Here is an 18,433-nt window from a genome sequence, read left to right on the forward strand (position 1 = left end):
ATAAACAAGGGGAGGGAACTCTACTGAAACCGCAACATAGCTAGCGGCATCGCCTAGCCACCGCCAGTTGATATATAGGTAGTTGACACCTGTTTCTAGTTTACCATTTATTGCATTGGTTGATTCGGACAGTATGGTTGAAGTCTGCTTCGTTGAAACTAGCACAGGTATATTCCAAGAAATTGTATTTACCTTTTAACGCCACATCATCGGATTGATTGTTCTTTAGCTTCCCCTATCATGATTCTCCTACTAAACGTCTGTTGACAGTGTTACAGTGGCTGTGTTATTGTTTGTTTCTCATAAGATACGAAACCAACATCGATCTAGGGCAAAGATTTCGTTGGCAAACAATAACATATAAATGACTAACTAGCCCTGGTTATAACACAGGTGTGATGACGTCACTGTCTCTGATTTAGGTAGTTTTTTTTTATTTTTATTGCCAGGAAGTTGGGTTACTAAACTGCAGTTTTGTTTGTTGTGAAATAGTAGTTGATTGACCAGATTAAGTTTTTTTTCCTTGTTTAAGAATTATTTCAATGTCCGTTTATCTCTCCTTGGCTCGCAACTTGATTGTCTAGACATTGTATAAAATAGTTTTTGTCATACGAAGCCGAAACTTACTACGTGTTTTATGTGTCAGCATTGATTTGAAACCATTTAGTGTAGGTGTCACAACATTCTGGTGGTGAGATGTCACGATGTGTTGTGATGCCGGGGATTTTATTTGAATTCAATAGTTAACAAAAAATGAAGATCTAGAATCACAATTGACAATTCTTTGATAAAACAAAACTCTGGAACTTTATTAAATACAACGTAAGTACAGTTTATGTACAAATTACAAATCAATGAGCATGGAACATATTACAAAGGCTTTTCAAACAGAGCTCTTAGAAACGTGACTAGCTACAAGGACTTAATATTATCGACTGACTTTTCTTTCTTACTACCGCCAATTCTCTGGCGCTAACTCTTTTCAAAAATGTCTTTGTTTAAATTCAAATCAACCAATAGATTTCAAACATACTAATTAAGTCCCTTGGGTAAATCCTGACTTGAATGACAAGTGTCTAAATTTGAGGATTAAATCCCGAGACTCATGTCGAGGGCTTATATTACTTTCAAAAGTGAAATGTACAAACAATTCTATAATGTAATCTGTGACATATTACCCCCCTCTCCATTTAGCATTTGTATGGTAATAGAAATGCTCATATGTATTAAAATTATTTAAATATACACAAAATACCATACATGAAATTATAGAAAAATGGTTGAGGTAACATATGACAAAATAAAGTCAACTTGGAGATAAAAAATATGTAAATGCAGTGAACACTTGTTTCACTATACAAGTGGTTATGAAAATGAGACAATGCTTGTCATGAACAATATCAAAAGTTGTACAAAGCATAAATCTTGAATTGAATAAGTTATGAAGCTTCATGATGAAATTAAAATATGACATTATAACTCATTTGTGAAAATGTGTACATGGAAAAAAATATATTGCATATGAAAAATTGACATAGAAAAAATTGATGTATACATGACAATCTTCTGAAAAAATAATACTCAATGTGAAATAAATCTCAACATGTGTGAAGCAATGAAAAATTCCAATTGTCTGTCATGTATCTGTACTATTATAATAGGATATATGCAATAATATTCGACCTGAAATAAAATACTCATGATTTAAAAATTAAAATGTCTGATGCATGTCATATGCAAAGATGCTGAAACATAATAAACAAAGTATCTTGAATGAGTGACTTTCCTCAGTGGGTTGCTTGGTGCTGAAATAAATATAACATCTGATATAGAACTCCTGTGGAAAAAGTGAGTAAACAAATTAATTTATTAATTAAATATAACTGGATAATGTTCTTCCTTGACGAGTATGAATGATAATGGATCAAGTGACACTAAATATGGTATAGTACATATATAAAATGTAAGTGTGAAGTTCAGAATCCTTCTGAATTGCCGTCATGGATGTGTGTACGCTTTTTCTAAACTTGAAGAAAAGGTCTTTCAGTTTATGAAGCTGTTGACTCCATGTCATAATGATCTCACAGATAATGTCTGATTGAACCGCGTTTGAGTTTGGTGAAAATAAGAACTGTCCGAAACCAAAACTCAATTTTCTGGTTGATGAACTTTGACGCTGTAGAACAATGGTAGCAGAATGTTTTGCATTAGAATGTTCAATAGAGCAATGACTGAACATGTCTGAGTTCAATCGGTCAATACAGCAATGTTGAAGAAGTTCATTTGTTCCTTTCTGAAGAAAAGTTGCCCCTTGAGTGGACGGAGGATGAAACTTGGTGTTGTCAATGTTATTGCTTTCTGAGTTTCTTTCAAATTGCAGTACTGGAAATGTCTCAGAAACACTGGTAAAGAAATCTGCATGGTCTGGAAACACTTTAATGTTCTTCACTGTTTGTAGTGCTATGTCATTCAGAGTGATGACCTTGGGAATGTCAATTTGATTTGATGCTGGTAATGAAACATCTATCTCAGGAATGGGTGTTGATGATGTTTCTTCTTCTTCCTCAGGAATAGTTGCTAAGCTTGTAAAATGTTCAACTTCTGCTTTGATGTCTTCATTATCTGTTTCATGGTAATGTTCAAACATATGAACATGAAATACTTTGGTTGACTTGTTGACATTGATTTCATAAAGCAGGTTGGAAATCTTTCTGGTGATGGTAAATGGACCTTGCCATTTGTAAAACAGTTTGTTACTGAAATCTGGTAACAGTAAATTGACTTGATCTCCTTGAGCAAAATATCTTGATTTCATGTGTTCATGTAATATTCTTTGACTTCCAATGTTCTTGGTTGTAATGGCTTCTTTAGTTGACTCATATTCTTTCAAATGAGGAATACTTGTATGAGTGATAGAGTCAGATTGCATAGTTTTTCTTTTGTCTGGTATAGCCAAAGTTGATTGAATAAAAATTTCTTTGTTATCTGCTTCTGGTTCATGAGACTTGTCTTGATTGACTTCAGTTTGACCAGTTAGAGTTCTTGTATCATTGCTAGAGACTCTGGGCATGTCGTCTTGTTCTTCAAAGTTCAACAATGGACATTCGGGAATTGGAGGTGGACTTATGACCGGTAGGGATGGGCTTGATGTAACTGGGGGTGTCCATGTTGAGTGTTCTTGATTGTTGCTGGCTACTGGACTAGTAAATGGTTCTGTTGCATTTTGCATAACTTGAGTAACTGAGGTAGCCATGTGATTATTTTGGCTAACTTGTTCAGGTGCCAAATGTTCTTGTTGTCTGGACATGGATCTTGTCATTACTGCCAAACATTTTTGACCTTGCTCTATGGCATTTGTACATTCAGTAAGTTCTTGAGGAGTGCATTCTTTAACTCCTTCTATGTTTCCAATGATTAGGTCCACTGGTAGATTGGGTGTTACTAATGCTTTTGTTTGACCACTGAAGAATGGTGTAGTAACATAAATGATGGCTTCAGGTAACTTGCTGACAGTTCCGTTGAATGCAGTGACTTGGACGTGGTTGCCTGTGAAACGGTTTGCGTGTACGAAGCGTTCATGTACTAATGTGGACGTGCTTCCGGTGTCACGAAGAACTTCCACCTTCTTGTCTCCTACAAAGCCTGGATAAAATTTGAGACCATTGGACTTTGCAATGACTGTCATAGTTGAGTGCTCATTGTAATAGCTTCTGTTATATGAGCTTCTGTTTGGCATATATTGTGGTCTGGAGTCCTGTGAATGACTTCTGTAGCGAGGTTTGTTGTTATCTGGTTTATTGTTTCCAGGTGCTTTGTTGAGATTGTATTGCTCTCTATTGTTGTATCTTTGAGTTGGTGATGTGGGTCTATCAAAATTTTGATTTTTAGAGACTGCTTGTTTTTTCCAACATTCATGATTTTGGTGACCCTTTTTATGGCAAAATGAACATTCTGTGGTTCTGCTGCGGCATTGAGACGTGAAATGCCCTAGTTTATGACATTTGTTGCATTTGACTTTGTCATCTGACTTATATCTTGCATTTTTGTCTTGAGCAAAGCAGACAAAATTTTCTTCAACAGATGGTTTGACTGACTTGTTTGGATAGGCTGCTCTATATTGTCTGATGATCTTGGTTAATGTCTGTATATCAGTAGGATTTCTCTCTATAATGTAGGATTGAATATCTTCTGAGTGAGCATGGGTGATGTTGTCGATAATAATATGTTGACGAAGAGCTTGGTAACTTTCTTCTATTTTTGCCATGGATACCCATCTATCAAACCACATTGACATATTAGCTACAAAAATTTGAGGATCATCATTTTGCTGTGGCCTTTCATTATAGAATTTCTTTCTATAGTTGGCTGAAGTTGCTCCGTATTGGCGCAGTAGAGCTTCCTTGATATCAGAGTAAGTGCTGCGTTCATTGATGGACAGTTGTGAGCAAATGTTGACAGCTTTGCCAGTCAAAAGGGTGAGGAGTGAGCTCGACCAATGTGCTTCAGGTAGACCGGATGTTGTAGCTATTTCTTCAAATCTTATGAGATACGAGTCCATATTGTCAATGTTTTCGTTGAAAGCCGATATTTTGTTCATTAATCTGTATTTGTCAAACATACTTGAGTGACCTTGAATTGGAATGCTTTCTTTATTTTCTTTATTTTGCCTTTCGAATTCCATTTTTTCTTTTTCGTGTTGCCTTTGTTTCTCGGCGTCTTGCCTTTGTTTCTCGGCGTCTTGCAATTTTTTTTCTTCTAATTGCATGCGTTTTTCAGATTCTTGTAATTTTTTTTCTTCTAATTGTATGCGTTTTTCAGAATCTTGCCTTTGTTTTTCAGATTCTTGCTCTTGATATTCTTTCTCTTCTTGTTTCTCTGCCCACTGGTCTGGCTTTGAAATTTGCTTTTCTTTGGCAAATTCTATCAATTCGAAGAATCGTTGTGTTCTAGAACTGGAAGCCATATTTAATTTTCTTGTTAGTTTCTTGTATTGGAGCAGAATGTTCGATATCTGGATTTTGGCTTTATCTCAGATATAATAATAATATAGATCTAGTGACAAAGTTCTTGAAGCCTCAATTGGCTAATAAATTCTTGACAGTAGACTTGTAGTTACTGGAGTCGTATGATTGATATATAGATCTATTGAGCCGATGTACTTTTTACTGGTTTAACAGTTGGTTAAATCTGGTCTTCTGTTTACTTTGTGCTGCACATATGATTATTTACTGGTCTTCTTTATAACGCCAGTTATTTGATTTACTGGTCTTTTATATTGCCAGTTATTTGCTTTACTGGTCTTTTTTATAATGCCAGTTATTTACTTTACTGGTCTTTTTTATAATGCCAGTTATTTGATTTACTGGTCTTTTATATTGCCAGTTATTTGCTTTACTGGTCTTTTTTATAATGCCAGTTATTTACTTTACTGGTCTTTTTTATAATGCCAGTTATTTGATTTACTGGTCTTTTAATAATGCCAGTTATTATGTATATTGGTCTTATTCCTTTTGCCAATTACATATAATAATAGATTTCGTGAGTTAGACGTAACTCTAACGAAAATCTTTATAAAAGAATTATCGATAACCAACTGACCTGTTAAACACAGAAATTCTGTCCTCCGTTAAATAAGAATGAAGTTCCTTTGAAGAGTTTTAGAAATTGGTCCTAGATCTTGAATAAATTTCGTTAAAAGTTGTCCGCGAACTTTTATTTGTCGGAGAGTGCCAAATATGTCACAACATTCTGGTGGTGAGATGTCACGATGTGTTGTGATGCCGGGGATTTTATTTGAATTCAATAGTTAACAAAAAATGAAGATCTAGAATCACAATTGACAATTCTTTGATAAAACAAAACTCTGGAACTTTATTAAATACAACGTAAGTACAGTTTATGTACAAATTACAAATCAATGAGCATGGAACATATTACAAAGGCTTTTCAAACAGAGCTCTTAGAAACGTGACTAGCTACAAGGACTTAATATTATCGACTGACTTTTCTTTCTTACTACCGCCAATTCTCTGGCGCTAACTCTTTTCAAAAATGTCTTTGTTTAAATTCAAATCAACCAATAGATTTCAAACATACTAATTAAGTCCCTTGGGTAAATCCTGACTTGAATGACAAGTGTCTAAATTTGAGGATTAAATCCCGAGACTCATGTCGAGGGCTTATATTACTTTCAAAAGTGAAATGTACAAACAATTCTATAATGTAATCTGTGACAGTAGGTATGACTTTATTATTTCAGGCTGGAGGTAGAAACAAAAAGATAATAGAATTTTGGGTGACAGAGCATTGCAACGCCAACTTGATAACAAAGAAAGGGATTCAACAAAAAGCTTAGGAAATGCTGAAATGTTGAATTTAGAAGCTGGAGAAAGTCAATGATTGTATGTCCAATTAGTTATTTTTTTACGGGAGGTATCGGGGAAAGCGAAAAAAGTGAAACTAGAATTCTCAGGCCAGAAGCATGTGTTTGTGTGTGGAAGGTTGATATAAGCAGGGCCGTTCTAATTCAACGTGACAAACTAGAAATCATGGGTCAAAATTATGCTAGAGGACAGTTAAAATGGAGGGGGGGGGATGGTTGACGAAACAATTATGTGAGCGTTTGATGATGCGCAGGATGTATTATTTATAAAATGATGTAGCCGATAAAGAGTTTTTGAAATAGTTTGATATAGACCTGAAAAGTCGATGAATGCTCAGAGATTCTATGTAGGACTATTTTCTAGGGCGTACGGTTGGAAATTGGGGGGAGGGGGGGGGATAAGTGATAACGGTAATCAAATTTACGAATAAAAAAGTAGAGGGGTAGCATTATAAAAGGGGGAGGGGCGGAGTACGATGTAAAAAGTAAAAATAAGTGTAGGCCCAAAAAAATATCCTAGAGGCTTTCAAATATTTCAAAATAACCTAAAAGCAGAAGTATAGTCAGTGTAAAAAAAAGACTTGCTAAGGCGGAGCGTTGGAGGGGGGGGGGAGTGAGCCGGTCCTACTTAGAAGTAAGCGAAAAAAAGAGGGGAGGGGAGACCATGTCATAGTAAACATTATGTAGCCATATGACCAAATCAACGAGCGTAGCCGGTGGGTAATTTACAATTCTCGCTCACACAATCTATGCTTACACAACCTCAAATCAATATTTATTCTATATTACCTAAAACTCAAACCAATATTAACTCTATATTACCTAAAACTCAAATCAATATTAACTCTATCTTACCTAAAGCTCAATCAATATTAATTCTATCTTACCTTAAGCTCAAAACAATATTAACTTTATCTTACCTAAAACTCGAAACGATATTAACGTTACCTTACCTAAAGTGCCCTGTGTAAAGTCATTGTAGCTAGTTGTACTAACAATAAACCGTGGGTCACTCACTAATTCCTATGGCAACAAATAAATGGCACATTTCTAGTGCTGCTGTTTCATACTTTTTAAATTGTTTTTAAAATCTAATAATCATATTTGGTTCCTAACAAAAAGACTGTTGCAACATTCTCCACTGATTTCCTCTAGGGCTTAGAATAATAATTGTGTCCTATGTTTGTCTTGTCTACCTAGAAAATGATTACTAGACATGTGCATGTATGAAAAATAGGACGCCTTAAAGTGGATAAATAAAAAGACAAAGTAAACTTTCAAGACTAGGATAGCCAGTGGCGTAGCAAAGTACTCGTGGGCCCGTGCTCAAGAATATAGACCCTCCCCAAGATTATGACAAAAACAAATCTAATCATCACGTAGGCCTATGCATTCGTACATTTTTTTTAAAAAGGCATTCCTATGTAGTAACCATGTAGGTAGGTGTAATTAATATTAATTCAGGCTCTGAAATTTCACTGACGTCAAGTTGTAGCTCCTGCTCGGTGTGTGTAAGAAGGGCGCAATCCTCCGCATGGCAAAGCCCCATGCAATCATCTCTTTTATTTTAGTTCAGGGGAGTAAACCTCAAGTTCAATTCCTGCCTTCGGTGCAGAACTTGATGTTGATGCCCGCCGCCTCAAATTATTTAGTAGACCTATAGCTCCGAAAAATACTGCGATTAGTTTTGGGGCAAGCACACGCCCTTGCTTAACACCATTCTCTACAGAAAAAATAGCAGATATGTCCCCATTTTACCTGGGTTGACCTTTTTTTTTTACCCCTATGAAGATGTTTGAGAATATTGATGAAAGTTGGAGGGCATCTGAGCCGAGATGAAAATCTTTCCCAAGCCATCGCGACTCACTGTGTCAAATGGTTTGGCTAGATCGATGAAGGTAAGTGTACAAGTCATGTTCTGTTCCCTGCATTTTAATCATTACATGTAACACTTTTGTTTTCGATTTTTCGTTAGTGCCTTTTGGGCCCCTATTTGTCATGTTCACTGAACCTTATCGTGCTACGCTACTAAGGCTAGCAATGTATTTGATGAAAGTATTCTCAGGTTGTATTTAGAACTACTATACCTCTACTACTAGATCGATATCTCATGTTCAACGGATGAAAAAAGATGTGGAACGGTATGCAAGACTTTTGTCTCAAATTGTACATTGTAAGAAGACTTTAGATTTGTCTACAACAGTGTTTTCCAAAGTGAGGTACGCCCACCCACCAAGGATACGGGAAGACTTTGGAGGGGGTACGCTTTGCACTTCATTAACTATGCTGATTTTCTTTAGTACTCATTTGTATTATAAAACTAGCGCGCTGTATATTGTGCTTGTCCATTTTCCAATGATTCTAACCCAATTTCCTTCCCTTTAGCTGTCTTTTTATGTAAGAAAAACGAATTTCAAATTTGTTAGTCAGGTTGTTGTTTTTTCCTATGTTACCCGGATGACTTAATATTTACCTCTTCCTAGAGTTAAGACTATATTTTTTGATTGGCTAAGTCTATACTAATGAGCCCCGCAATATTTATTCTGTTTTTGGAGCTAATTTATTTGATTCATAAGCCAAGTTTTCTAATTCCATACCAAAACAAAAATTAATACGGTGTCCGAATTAAATTACGATTTTCTTACCAAAATGTATTTCGGACAGCCAGTTTTGGACATCAATTAAAATGATCTTATATTATATTTGTTCTTTTGTTGTTGTTTTTTTTAATAGAGAATAAATGGGCAAATGTTTGGAGTGAGCTTGGTACATTGAATGAAGTTAAATGCTTAGATCTAGACCTACTAGATAGATCTAGATTTATATAGAGAGAATATAGAGGATTCAGTTAGGCAAGAATGGCTATCGTAACCTGTATGGGCCTACTATACTACAAAAGATCATCAGTATTAGAAATTTATTAAATTAATAAACAAAAAAAAACACAAACATTCAACACACATCTAATCATGCAAACCCCAAACATTCAACACAAATAAAATAAACAAACATAAAATAAGTCTAAAAGTCGGTGCAGAAATCACTATCACAGTGACCTAATTTTGGTAGAATAAGTGTGTTCATATTTTTATTTTTTGTGTTCGTATTTATGCATAGTTTGAAAACATCGTAATGATTTCATGTGAGGGGCTATGCCTGGGGATCTTAAAATTTAAATAAAGTTAATATAGAATTAAAATCTGAGTTTATTGATGCCTAAATATAGAGACTGTCCGAAATAAATTATGGTGTCCGGAATCAAATAATGTGGGTCAAATGTGTCCGAATTAAATGAAAACACACGGCCTCTTTGACCTTAAATATTGCTGTAACTCTGCCTACAGCGAGCCCAAAGAACATCAACGAAAGTGATAGGTAAAAACAGCAATTTAATAATAGACTAATAGTCGGATAACAATTACACATTCGAATAATAACAACACTTGTTTACATCAGCCATCTTTTGACTTCCTCTGTTCTCTATCGTATCCTCTGGTACACAATGTCGCGCCAAATGACAGTGCGCAATGTAGAGTCATAACACTGCCCCCTCCTTAGTTATGTTCGTCCCGAACATGACCAGATTTTCGACAGGGCAGTGGAATTGTCAGTGCAGATGAAGTTCTGGCAAGAAAGTTATAGTTCCACTGGAGGCCAGGCTATAAAACACACAGTCATTTCCCGCTATCTCCAGAAGGTAGGCCTTTCTACACATGTCCATTAACCACATTATCAGTGTCCAGTTTCCGCTGAAATTGATTCATCTTTTACTCTGCTTTGTGAAGGCAGACGTACACACGTTTGTCAAGTACAGACCTGTTGATGGTTTTTCTGGTATTTGTATTGTTCATTCGAGGTGCCGCCCGTACAGTTCTTATTAAATTTCTGTCTGCAGTTAGTACTGGTAGCCAAACAGGAGTATTGGATGCAGACCCAACGTTGTCTGATTTGGTCATGCCCATTGAAGCACTCATATCAAGGACATCGAAAGCAATAGTTTCACTCTGCTTATATGTCACTCTAGTTTCTTCATCTAGCGTTTTCTTTTCGGGTCTGCGCTTATCGTTAAAAAGGTTGCCACTTTCTTTATCTTGAAAGCTAGACGCATCTGATTTGTCATTATGATCATCGACGGCGCTGCCACCACCAACACTTTCCTTGTAACTACCCGTATAGCCACAACAATGATTGGTTGATGTTGCAATCTCCGCTCTTCTAGGATGTAGCTGGCCTTCCAGTTTGTTTCACTTCAGTTTGTCCCTTTTATGATACCTGTTTACTGACAGATTAGACCATTTTGGTATGGTCGTATGTTCGATTCGTTTCACCTGAATGCCTTCCACACCATCATCAAGCAATGGGAACTCTATGTGTCCATATTGTACAGTTCCACTTCCAATGTTTAGAGATAAACCGAATTCCTGCATAAAATCCAGACCAAGGATGCAGTCGTCGACAACATTGGCGATCAGAAAATCATGACTAAATGGTTGACTTCCTATTTCAAAATTAAGCCGTACCTGTCCTAGTATAGGTAACAGTTCGCCACCTGCCGTTTTAAGAGTGTAGCCATTCACTCGTATTATTTCCTGATCTCCGATCAGACTGGGTCTAACTATCGACCGCGTAGCTCCTGTGTCCAAGAGGAACCTATAAGAACCAGCGCCAATCTTTCCCTGCACTCTCAAGGTTCTGCTTTGCTCTAACACTCTGAAAGGAGTCTTCATTCTAGGAGTTCCGATTTCCTTGGCTGCCCGTTCTTGCTCCCTAAACCCGTGGAATCGTAGCGTTTGACGTTCTGATGTACGGCCTTGGCCTTGGAACAACATGTTACAATTCCTCCGTACATGACCTGGAGTGTTACAATTCCAACAACGAAAAGTCTTTTTACTACGCCTTGAGGTCTGATAATGTTCCCGTTCATTTAAAGCCTTCTCCACCATTCTTCGAATCAGCCTCGGCAGATCCTCCTCTTCCGCCACATTTAACGTCCGACAATAGTGTATGTTCCTCGCTGAAACTTCGGCCGCCTCGTAGGACATGGCATAGATGAGGGCTTCGTTGATTTTCCGTTTTCCGCTTATTCGGACGGCCTTCTTAAGTTCCGAATCTCGCATTCCATCTATGAAAGCATCTGTGATCAGAACATCCAAAAGTTCCTGTGTTGCCGATGGATAAGCAAGATGGGCGAGACGTTCTATGTCTGCTGCTAATTCCTGTAATGTCTCTCTGCTCTTCTGTTGTCGATTCTTTAATTGCATCCTGAAAACTTCCTGCAGGTGTTCATTGCCGTATCGTAGTTCCATTGTTTTGACCATGGCATCGTAGTTCGTCCGATCCGTCATAGTCTGTAACAATTCGGCTGCCTTTCCTCTGAGTGCCAACATAAGACCAGTTGCTTTCTCTGCTTGAGTATCCCATCTGTTGATTTGCGCCACCGCCTCGAATTGTAATCGATACACCGACCAAGACACAGAGCCGTCAAACACCGGTGGTTTAATCTTCCCCGTCATTTCAGTCACAGTGGCACCCGCATCTTGTTTCTTTTGCAGCTCCGCCTTCATTTCATTTCGTAATTGTTGAATTTTAGAATCAACATCTTCTACCATCCGCGACCGGGGCTCAGTTATCTCATCTCTTAATTGTTGTTTGTAATCGTCCATATCCTTTTTCAATCCAAACACAACGGATTCTATAGAGCTAAGTTTATTACCTAATTCATTTTTAAGTTCATCCTTCACCAATTTCAGATCTTCCTTTATATGCTCTTTCATCGATATCCAAATCTCCGCCGTATCGGGTTCTATTTCAAATAAATAGGTGTCCGGATCCTGTTCATCATCTATGATGCTTTGCTTCAGACGCTCCGTGAGCGCCTCTTTGTTGCCGCTTACCTTCAGCTCTCTGCATCTGAGTTCTCGTCTAAGTTCTATCAATGAAAGCTGACCAAGTGTTTTCGTTGACGCCATCCCGTATCTTTCTTACGTTGGCCTACCAAAACTTACGTTGGGTTATCCGAGAAAAAAAATGTTGTAACGGTCTTGTATAAAGACCTTGTTCCCACTTTCGTTGAGAATCCCACTTCTGACACCAATTGCTGTAACTCTGCCTACAGCGAGCCCAAAGAACCTCAACGAAAGTGATAGGTAAAAACAGCAATTTAATAATAGACTAATAGTCGGATAACAATTACACATTCGAATAATAACAACACTTGTTTACATCAGCCATCTTTTGACTTCCTCTGTTCTCTATCGTATCCTCTGGTACACAATGTCGCGCCAAATGACAGTGCGCAATGTAGAGTCATAACAATATAATAACAAATATAGGTTAGGGGAACAAATATAAGTAGTCATCCTTATTCTCCTTTAACTAAAGAAGATTTTGATACGTCATTTTCTTTTCTATGTCAAACCATGGAACTATACTAATGGAACAACAGCTCCTAGTTTTTACTAGGGGAGTGCCGTCGAGCATCTTTTTTTCGCGCATGGTGCAATATGGAGAAATTCAGGAGGATGCAAAAGAAGAAATTTACTCCTCCAGTCACTTGGACTGACCTTCAATGAGAGTAAAACTTTCTTACGCTTTATTTTATTAGATCTCTAAAAACTTCATCCATTTTCTCATAATGTTTTGTGATTTATAAAATTTTCCTGAATAAGGGATCGTCACAAAAGTTAATTTTTTAAGGCCACCCCATTAAAATAGCTGTTTTCAGTACTTTCACATTTGGGTATTTTACACAAAATCTGGATTTTTTTTTATGTACATGAAATCATTATCATCTGTCCCGCGTAACCAAATCCTCCACATTTCCCGGTCACCAATGTTCTTAACAAGATATCAAAAGAGAGAGGCTGGTCCATAATTTGCGTAGTCCAGCCAGCTTTTCTTCTGACAAACCTTTTTTCGTTTATTCTCTTGAAGGATATTTTTTTAAAGTTAGTCTTACAAAATACAATTCCAAACCAACTCATGCAGTTATCGTCTTTTCACAGTATTGGAGAGTCATCCTTTTTGCCAGCCAGATTGTTAATTGGCAAAAGTAAAAAATTCATTAGTTTAATTTTTTTAGTAAATATTCATAACTATATCTTTTATATAATAATATATTTTTTAAATAATATTATCTTTTATATAGACATGCTTTAATAGATCTAATAAATGATTAACGCGGACCTACCAATATGGGTATATTAATACTTAAATCTGGGTATTTAAACTTTCGAATGCAAATTTAAAAAAAACGAACTTATCTATAGATCTCTTATATCTAGAATAATCTAGATCTACAACACCCAGACTTAGACTATGGATCTAGATCTAGATCTATTTAAAGATATTTTTTAAAAACTACTCAATAGATCTAATAAAGTCATGAGATCCAATAAAAACCTCAGAACAGCACTTACAAAGCTCAACAAAAACAGAAAAAAAAACTGTTATTCAATGGATACCAGCTCACATACAACTAGCAGGAAATGAGAAGACTGACACACTCGCCAAGAGTGGGAGAACAAACTCACAAGTAAACTCTGCACTCCATCTAGAAGAAATAAAGAAATTAATTGTAGATAAAATAAATGAGAAATGGACGAGCTCCCATCCAAATCACAAGAAAGACGACGCTTACTATAAGCTATCCCGACAAGACCAACGTCTAATCTTTCGACTCAGGACCGGACACAACAGAATGCGACAACACATGTTCCGAAGCTCAAAATTGGAACCAGTGAAATCTGCCCATGTGGAGTATCACCAGAAAATGCCGACCACGTCTTCCAAAACTGCTCTCTCTACCAAGAGGCCCGTATAAGACATTGGCCCCAAATCACCCCAATAGAAAGAAAACTATATGGAGGGCTCCCTGATTTGGAAACCACTACGCAGTTCATCTCATGTATTGGTCTAGTCATATGAACACTCCAACATAACAATGAGAACGATGATGAAGAAGAAGAAGAAATGAGATCCAATCTATTTTCTCTAGATCTAGACCATACATGAGATCAATATGAATGTTTATAGATCTAGTCCACTCTACGTCTAGATCTATCGATCATCTATAGTCTATCCCCTGCCCTATCCTACCAAGCCTATAGTGGCTATAGTAGGCTATAGCTGTATTGTGTATTGCCTGTAGTTAGTGTAGTACCTGTACTAATATTAGTAGATGAAGATCTAGATCTATAATAATAATACTTTTTACTAGTAGAAAGTAGATTTATAATCTATCAATTCTATCTAATCTAAATCTAGACTTCACTTTCACATCACACGATTATTGATACAGACAGTGAATGAAACGAATGCAGTGATTATACTTAGTGATGGGAACTAAACTAATTTTTTTTAGTTAAACTAAAACTAAGTTTGAACTAAAAAAAAAGTAATTAAACTTTTAGTTAATCACAAATTGAAAAAATTAGTTAAACTAAACTAAGAAACTTTAGTTAAACTTTTACAAACTATTTTGACCTTTTTTAAGGACGAAACAGCCAAACATGAAAAATATAAAGCACAACCAATCTCTTTAGCAAAATGTAATAAACATTTATTTGTGCACATGAAACAAGATTTAAATGTCTTTATGGTATAGATGTAGATCTTAATAGAATTACTAGAATTAGAATACTATTATAGAAAGAAATTAGAAGTAATTGTCCAAGTTCTAATATAAGTTACCTTTAGAAGTAATGATAAAACTGCACTCTAACTCGACCTAGATTCTAGAATATTCTGGATCTAGATCTAATATCTTCTGCAAACGAAATGATCAGAAAGATAATCTGGATCTAGAATTAAATCTAGTTACTAGACCTAGATCAAATAATCAATATTTTAATCAAAAAATAATCTAAGAAATAGGGGAAGGTGGGGTTAGTTGTCACAGTTTTCAGATTTTGATGTTTTAAATATATTTAGAATTCATTGATTCTCACCAAACTTAACATGCTGCAACTTAAACATTCAGACAACAATTAGAATAAATGAAATAAACTTTATCTCTTTATTTATCAAAGTTATACAACAAAAAAGTGGCTGGGTTGAGGTTGTGACAATTTGCCCCACACCGGGGTTAGTTGACACAGGCATGGGGTAAAATGTCACACATTTAAAAAATCACCATATCTTTCTATGTCTAAAAGAAATAGCATATTAAGTCAAGACTTTGTTCTTGTAGTAGTTTCCTTGACTGGCCGTCGTGAAAGAATGATATATATGTGAAGGTTCTGAAAAGTTTTGGACCTAACAAGGAAAGCTGTAGGTTTTTCTTCAAAATAATGTTTATTTTTTCTATATAATATTTGTAAAATATCTGTTCACTTCTTCCAGCAAAGCACCCACTTCCAACCTATCTAAATAGTAGGACTAGGTAACTTCTTTCCTAAAATAAATGTTGCGCTAGGAGAACATCTTTTCTGTATGTTGATGCTGGCATAACCTTTGTAAACAGCATTATTTAAAGAGAAAGTCGCTTAATACTATTTAGGTATCTATTTAGGTCTCACCATAAAAAGGAATCAATAAAACAAATAATTATTAATAAACAAATATTAATATTAAAATTTGTTTTCAAAATGCTTAATCTTCATTGGGGTAAGTTGTCACAACTGTGACAAATTACCCCAACCTGTGTGACAACTTGCCCCACAACAATTTTCAGAACATTTATTTTAATAACATTTTATTGGGTCGAGCTTTAAGAAAAAAACTAATTTCAATGTGTAACTAATACACAGAGATATGAAACAGTGTAATGTTAGACAATCATCTCAAAATTATAAGTGTTTTTCAACAAAATTACACAAAAATAAAATTCCACTTTCCGAACAGTCAAAAACAATGAATCATGATAATTTTAAAATGTGAAAAGGTATGGACTTCATTTTATAACTATTTGTAAATGTTTCCGTAAACATCTCAGCTGTAGTTTCACATTTTTGATAGCGCATCACATTATATCGATATAGTGTTTGTGACAACTTACCCTTGTGACATTTCACCCCACCTTCCCCTACTAGTTAGGCCTACTACTACTATATCTAAAATCTAGTAGATATCTTAGTAACTCTAGATCTAGCTAGAGATTTTAGATTATTATAATTATGATAATTATGATTATAACTAGATATGGGTATTTATGTCTGTATACTCTATAGTAGTTAATACTAGATCTAGTCTAATAGATCTAGTTAGTAGATATAAGTATAATTATAATAGAAGTAGATGTAGATCTAGTCTAGAACTCTAGATTTAGTTAATTTAGTATTAGAGCTAGTAATAGTATAGTGACGACTATTATTAGTTAGTTAGATACAGTTAGTCTAGTATTATAGTCATTATAGATCTATCATCTATGCATCTTAGGTCTTAGTAGCCTATAATAAGTAATTAGATATAATATATCTAGAACTAATAATCAAATCTAGACTCTAATTCTAGAATAGTAGAATCTCTAAACTAATAGTTCTAGTCTAGTCTAATAAAGTAAAGTAATATAGATTTCAATTAATAGATCTATATTATTGACTTATAATTTTAAATTTACATCTAGATATAAGACTACTAAGAGTTAGACTCTACTTAAGACTAAAATAATTAAATATAGACTATTATGACTATAGTAGTCTAGACTAATTCTAATACTAATAGACTAGACGTCACTAGACTCTAACTCTAGATCTATCTACTAGTAAAAAGTTTTAAAATAAAATAGAAAGAGTCGACATTTCTTTTAGATCTATAGTAAAGCAAAATTCTTTGTCTGCAGCTATACAGGAACACACTGGTGTTTTTTTAAAAAAAGCAACAAAATGTTGATCAATAGAAGCAAGGAATTATCAGGATTTATCAAGCAGCGAAACTTGCTAGAATATAATGAACACGTTTATTTTTCTCGCCTTTCAAATACATTGAATTGGCGGGGTAAAGGTCAAAAGGCTTTCTAGTGACCTGTGCACCCTCTAGTTATTTCTCCTCTCTATTATTTATTACATATATTCTCCAAATTACATAGATCTAAATATTTATTGGTATGTCTGTTAAAAAAGTTTGTAAAATTTGTAATTAAACTTTTAGTTTGTAACTAAAAAAAAATTAATTAAACTAGGATTTTAACTAAACTTTTTTTTTTTAATTAAACTTTGGCCTTAACTAATTTTTTTTAGTTAAACTAAAAGTTAGCAACTTTTTAGTTAACTTTTGCCCATCACTAGGCATCATCATGGATTTCTCCACATTGCACCATGCGCGAAAAAAGATGCGCGACGGCACTTCGACTCTCTTTGGCTTTGTAAAAAACTCGAAGCTGGTGTTCCATTAGTAGGGGATAGTTCCATTGTCAAACCATTGTAAAATAATGCGCTGTCAAAGTCAAACTTTCAAATTTGGGCCTATAGGTGTCCGAATAGCATAAACTACTCTAGATCTAGAGCTACAGACTAGATGTCAATAAATCACTAGATATCTAAATCTAGATCTAATTCGTACCTTGGGTCTCAACCACTGCACGCCTACACGTTGTGCGCCTTTAAAAAGAAGATTAATATTGGGTACAAAATTGGGGTCCATGTATAAAGATTTTGTACGCAAACATTCTCTTTTTATATCATCATAAGATTTAGTCATAATGGATGAGTGAGTGATGGTTAAGATGATCTCGTTTTCAGTTTAAGATTTAAATCTAGACCTCACAAATTAATCTTTTTCAATGTAAATCTAAGTCTAGTTCAAAGCTGTATGATGTGCTAGGAACCTGAGTTCGAGTCGAATTATTATCAGAAAAGGGTGGGGGCCACTTAGTTAACTTAGTAGCCCTACATATGTGCACTAAATTAATATCACTTCCTTTCTACCAATAGTCTTTTCTGCTAATTGCTAACTTTACATAGGTTTGTGTATGTATTACAACATACACTAACCTATACAAAGACACTTTATTCTTTTATTAGCGTCCACCCTAATCTTGTTTGTTTTGCTTTTGTCTCATAAATGGATGTTATCTTTCTGAATATTACTGATGGTTTAGATATAGTGAACGTT

The 18,433-nt window shown here is 35.3% G+C and overlaps 1 long non-coding RNA gene across 1 annotated transcript; it reads left to right on the plus strand.

The window, feature by feature from the left end:
* The first annotated feature begins 85 nt into the window (after nucleotides 1-85).
* Nucleotides 86-9,068, plus strand: LOC106057999 (uncharacterized). The gene is made up of 3 exons (XR_008776510.1): nucleotides 86-672; nucleotides 6,240-6,401; nucleotides 8,174-9,068. It is a non-coding gene; the product is annotated as an uncharacterized LOC106057999 (long non-coding RNA).
* The last annotated feature ends 9,365 nt before the right edge of the window (nucleotides 9,069-18,433 follow it).

This window comes from Biomphalaria glabrata, chromosome 2, assembly GCF_947242115.1.
Source record: "Biomphalaria glabrata chromosome 2, xgBioGlab47.1, whole genome shotgun sequence".
Taxonomy (NCBI): Eukaryota; Metazoa; Mollusca; class Gastropoda; family Planorbidae; genus Biomphalaria; species Biomphalaria glabrata.